Below are 6,364 nucleotides of genomic sequence, written 5' to 3'. Positions count from 1 at the left end.
TGGCATCATCAGCTCTACAACGGTATGTGCTGGGAGCACGTTCATCTTATCGCCCTGCTACCCATGGGTGGTGTAACGTGCCGAGACGCAGAAACAAACTGATATCATACATCGCTTGTATCATCCGTTTCTCGGTACTTCATGGTCCAGACTATCTAAAACACAGCATTTAAGTTGCGAAATTAAACATAGCTCGGTGAATTAGGAAACAGACTAGTAAAAGTAAGATTTGTCTGTTGCAAGAGGTTCAAGTTATGTGTAAATATGATAAGCGCTATATTTTTCAGTAAACATGATAGAAGAACGTGTAAACTAGTTTGCACGGAATTACGTGAAATATATGCAGATGATAACGCTAGTTCGAATAACTTCATTACTGCCAAGGCCATAATTTTGTTTCTAAAATGACTCTTTATTCAAAGAGTTCAGAAAGTTAAAAGTGTCTCAAACAATTAAAAACGGAATGGACAATGTTGGCGGACCGGAACGTCAGAGGTTCATGCTATTTGGTGATTCAGCAACAGGTCCCAGGCCACCCTTATTTTTTCAGCTCAGCGCTTACGAGATGGGAAATGGTTACCATTAACAGACAAAGAGCAAGGCATACGAATACTAAAAAACGATACATTTGTTTAAAATCAATTCCATTGACTGAATGTTCCGTCGGACCATGATAGGATATTGTGTACATTACAGACAAAACACACACAACGCTGGTGTAATACTGGATAATATTTATTATTTGTTACATGAACCGGTTTTCGGCTGTTACGCCATCATCAGGTACAAAGATAAGTATGTGGTGCAATGAAATTTTATTGGATCAAGGATTTTAAACTAGTGCACATACAAAGAGTGTCTCCATTTTCAGAGATGAAAATTTTAAAGTTAGAATAGGAATAAAACAAGTGAGGTTATGTTAGCGTAAATGCGATGCAAGATTATCTAACTAAATAAAATACGAGACACATTAAATAATGAACCACAGACAAATTACTACAGTTGTTCATAGGAGAATATAATTGAACAATAAGCTTCGTTGACATATTCCCAAGATGTGACTGAACAAAATAATTTCGTCTTTTATAGATTCAAAATTACAAACATATAAGATATAACACTGACATGAAGCAGCTGAATGAAGCCGCTGTGATTATAGGAAGTAATTTGTTTTATCCATCAGAGCGACGAGATTTACAGCAACAGAAATAAAGGAAATGTGGCATGTCAGAAGAAGGGGTAATTTATAGCACGGCGCGAATGAGACTATGGGTAGTATTTGCAGTTAGAATTAGTGAGTAAGGGAACTGTGTCTGGTTATTTAGTACTAGGCTTGGGTTGATGGACATGTGTTTATTAACCGTCTTGAAATTATGGGAATTAATGACATATGTCCATTAGATAATGGGTCACATATTTTATATTAGTTTAATAATCTTACATCGCATTTACTCTGAATGAACTTCGCTTGTTTTCTTCCTATTCTGACATAAACACTTCCGTCTCTGGAAATGGAGGTACTACGTACAGGCAGTAGTTTAAAATCATTGATCCAATAAAATTTCACTGCACCATATACTTATCTTTGTACCTGATGATGGCGGAACATCCGATAACCGGTTCGAGTAACAAATAATAAATATTATACAATATTGCAGCAGTGTTATGTGTGTTTGTTTCATAAAACTAATTCCTTCTCAAAGCTGCAATTCCTGATTCATTGACGAATACGTTCCACATATGCTTCTAGAATGTAATAAATACGATCAAACAAGAACAATTATTGTAAAAATTAAGGTCTATATTTTCCTTGGGTTACCTCTTAGTTCCACTAAAAGGTCTGTTGCCACATGTACTTACAATTTAATCCGTGTTTGTAAAAGGGATCTTTAATATTTGAGACTATTTTCTTATGTTTCATTACATATACAAATAACTGATGTTTACGTTAAGATATCGTTGCTTCTTCTGTAATGGTGCAACCAGACCAATGCACGTTGTTGACTGCCTCGTTCAGTTATGTTGCATATTTTCTAATGAAGCCACGCTAATGTCTTGTTTGTATAACATGAAGTAACCTTATCTTCTGAAATGGACTTTGGCTCAAACCAAATTAAATGAAACCTAGAAAACAGATTTCGAACTAAAGTACGGTTCGTAATGAATAGCGTCGCAATGCTTTTGTTGTGTTGTTCTGTTTCAGAAGAAAATCTGAACCACAATATAACACGTATCGTTGCTAAATGCAAATGATTCACGGCATTGGGTTGAGGTGGTAGGAGGTTCGATTTCTGTTAGCACAAAAATTTCGGGACCACCATTATTTGAGTAACAACAGGAGAAGAAATTGAGGTACAAATAACCGATTACTAGGTTGTACACAAACTTCCTTAGTTCAAGTCACGAAATTGACACTGAGTTAGGGCGTACTGAACACCGTTCATCATGATCCGTCCATCGCATAGAAAAGTTAAAGTCGAAAGCAATCTTTCTGCTTTTAGAGAGGATTTGCCTGTTGAAGGTGCACGATTTAATGCTCTCCTTTCCCTCCATAGAACGAACTGTAATTAAAATACACGAACACTAAACACACACACACACACACACACACACACACACACACACACACACACACACAAACACACATGTACATACATTCATAGCTCACAATGAGTAACATTAAACTAGTGCGCTCAAAAACAATGTACTCATAAGGAAAAGCCTTTGCGATTGGGCATCTCACCGATTTATCACTTTGAATTCCAACAGTGTCAGCCTGTGCTAGCAAGACTGAAAATTGCGGCTCCAGAAACATGCCTGGTTTACTGAAATTTCGTATTGTTAATCCGTAATCCCCCATGAACCATGGACCTTGCCGTTGGTGGGGAGGCTTGCATGCCTCAGCGATACAGATGGCCGTACCGTAGGTGTAACCACAACGGAGGGGTATCTGTTGAGAGGCCAGACAAACGTGGGGTTCCTGAAGAGGGGCAGCAGCCTTTTCAGTAGTTGCAGGGGCAACAGTCTGGATGATTGACACATCTGGCCTTGCAACATTAACCAAAACGGCCTTGCTGTGCTGGTACTGCGAACTGCTGAAAGCAAGGGGAAACTACAGCCGTAATTTTCCCCAGGACATGCAGCTTTACTGTATGATTAAATGATGATGGCGTCCTCTTGGGTAAAATATTCCGGAGGTAAAATAGTCCCCCATTCGGATCTCCGGGCGGGGACTACTCAAGAGGATGTCGTTATCAGGAGAAAGAAAACTGGCGTTCTATGGATCGCAGCGTGGAATGTCAGATTCCTTAATCGGGCAGGTAGGTTAGAAAATTTAAAAAGGGAAATGGATAGGTTCAAGTTAGATACAGTGGGAATTAGTGAAATTCGGTGGCAGGAGGAGCAAGACTTCTGGTCAGGTGACTACAGCGTTATAAACACAAAATCAAGTAAGGGGTAATGCAGGAGTAGGTTTAATAATGAAAAGGAAAATAGGAATGCGAGTAAGCTACTACAAACAGCATAGTGAACGCATTATTGAGGCCAAGATAGATATGAAGCCCACACCTACTACAGTAGTACAAGTTTATATGCCAACTAGCTCTGCAGATTACAAAGAAATTGAAGAAATGTACGATGAAATAAAAGAAATTCAGATAGTGAAGGGAGACGAAAATTTAATAGTAATGGGTGACTGGAATTCAAGTGTAGGAAAAGGGAGAGAAGGAAACATAGTAGGTGAATATGGATTGGGGCTAAGAAAGGAAAGAGGAAGCCGCCTAGTTGAATTTTGCACAGAGCACAACTTAATCATAGCCAACACTTGGTTTAAGAATCATGAAAGAAGGTTGTATACATGGAAGAATCCTGGAGATACTAAAAGGTATCAGATAGATTATATAATGGTAAGACAGAGATTTAGGAACCAGGTTTTAAGTTGTAAGACATTTCCAGGGGCAGATGTGGACTCTGACCACAATCTATTGGTTATGACCTGTAGATTAAAACTGAAGAAACTGCAAAAATGTGGTAAATTAAGGAGATGGGACCTTGATAAACTGAAAGAACCAGAGGTTGTACAGAGTTTCAGGGAGAGCATAAGGGAACAATTGACAGGAATAGGAGAAAGAAATACAGTAGAAGAAGAATGGGTAGCTCTGAGGGATGAAGTAGTGAAGGCAGCAGAGGATAAAGTAGGTAAAAAGACGAGGGTTGTTAGAAATACTTGGGTAACAGAAGAAATATTGAATTTAATTGATGAAAGGACAAAATATAAAAATGCAGTAAATGAAGCAGGCAAAAAGGAATACAAACGTCTGAAAAATGAATCGACAGGAAGTGCAAAATGGCTAAACAGGGATGGCTAGAGGACAAATGTAAGGATGTAGAAGCTTATCTCACTAGGGGTAAGATAGATATTGCCTACAGTAAAATTAAAGAGACCTTTGGAGAGAAGAGAACCACGTGTATGAATATCAAGAGCTCAGATGGCAACCCAGTTCTAAGCAAAGAAGGGAAGGCAGAAAGGTGGAAGGAGTATATAGAAGGTTTATACAAGGGCGATGTACTTGAGGACAATATTATGGAAATGGAAGAGGATGTAGATGAAGACGAAATGGGAGATACGATACTGCGTGAAGAGTTTGACAGAGCACTGAAAGACCTGAGTCGAAACAAGGCCCCCGGAGTAGACAACATTCCATTAGAACTACTGACGGCCTTGGGAGAGCCAGTCATGACAAAACTCTAACAGCTGGTGAGCAAGATGTATGAGACAGGCGAAATACCCTCAGACTTCAAGAAGAATATAATAATTCCAATCCCAAAGAAAGCAGGTGCTGACAGATGTGAAAATTACCGAACTATCAGTTTAATAAGTCACAGCTGCAAAATACTAATGCAAATTCTTTACAGACGAATGGAAAAACTAGTAGATGCGGACCTCGGGGAGGATCAGTTTGGATTCCGTCGAAATGTTGGAACACGTGAGGCAATACTGACCTTACGACTTATCTTAGAAGAAAGATTAAGAAAAGGCAAATCTACGTTTCTAGCATTTGTAGACTTAGAGAAAGTTTTTCACAATGTTGACTGGAATACTCTCTTTCAAATTCTAAAGGTGGCACGGGTAAAATACAGGGAGCGAAAGGCTATTTACAATTTGTACAGAAACCAGATGGCAGTTATAAGAGTCGAGGGGCATGAAAGGGAAGCAGTGGTTGGGAAAGGAGTGAGACAGGGTTGTAGCCTCTCCCCGACGTTATTCAATCTGTTGATTGAGCAAGCAGTAAAGGAAACAAAGGAAAAATTCGGAGTAGGTATTAAAATTCATGGAGATGAAGTAAAAACTTTGAGGTTCGCCGATGACATTGTAATTCTGTCAGAGACGGCAAAGGACTTGGAAGAGCAGTTGAACGGAATGGACAGTGTCTTGAAAGGAGGATATAAGATGAACATCAACAAAAGCAAAACGAGGATAATGGAATGTAGTCAAATTAAATCGGGTGATGCTGAGGGAATTAGATTAGGAAATGAGACACTTAAAGTAGTAAAGGAGTTTTGCTATTTAGGAAGTAAAATAACTGATGATGGTCGAAGTAGAGAGGATATAAAATGTAGACTGGGAATGGCAAGGAAAGCTTTTCTGAAGAAGAGAAATTTGTTAACATCGAATATAGATTTATGTATCAGGAAGTCGTTTCTGAAAGTATTTGTTTGGAGTGTAGCCCTGTATGGAAGTGAAACATGGACGATAACTAGTTTGGACAAGAAGAGAATAGAAGCTTTCGAAATGTGGTGCTACAGAAGAATACTGAAGATAAGGTGGATAGATCACGTAACTAATGAGGAGGTATTGAATAGGATTGGGGAGAAGAGAAGTTTGTGGCACAACTTGACTAGAAGAAGGGATCGGTTGGTAGGACATGTTTTGAGGCATCAAGGGATCACAAATTTAGCATTGGAGGGCAGCGTGGAGGGTAAAAATCGTAGAGGGAGACCGAGAGATGAGTACACTAAGCTGATTCAGAAGGATGTAGGTTGTAGAAGGTACTGGGAGATGAAGCAGGTTGCACAGGATAGAGTAGCATGGAGAGCTGCATCAAACCAGTCTCAGGACTGAAGACAACAACAACAACAATCCGTAACTACACAATAACAATCTTAGATGAGCATAATTTTAGTTCACCAGTCGAATGGCCCTGATCAGCTCTAACGTTATCATGTTATTTCATTCTTATTCCATTAGTCGGATGAGTTTGTCCTTTTCTTCAAAAGAAAAAAAAAATGATGCACCCAGAAGAGGAAGAGGAAACGGAATGAAACCTCACGGATTGACAGGGTAAGTGATGTTATTTCAGTGATT

Source organism: Schistocerca gregaria, chromosome 4 (assembly GCF_023897955.1).
Source record: "Schistocerca gregaria isolate iqSchGreg1 chromosome 4, iqSchGreg1.2, whole genome shotgun sequence".
Classification (NCBI taxonomy): Eukaryota; Metazoa; Arthropoda; class Insecta; order Orthoptera; family Acrididae; genus Schistocerca; species Schistocerca gregaria.
Note: the sequence above shows the minus strand (reverse complement) of the source record.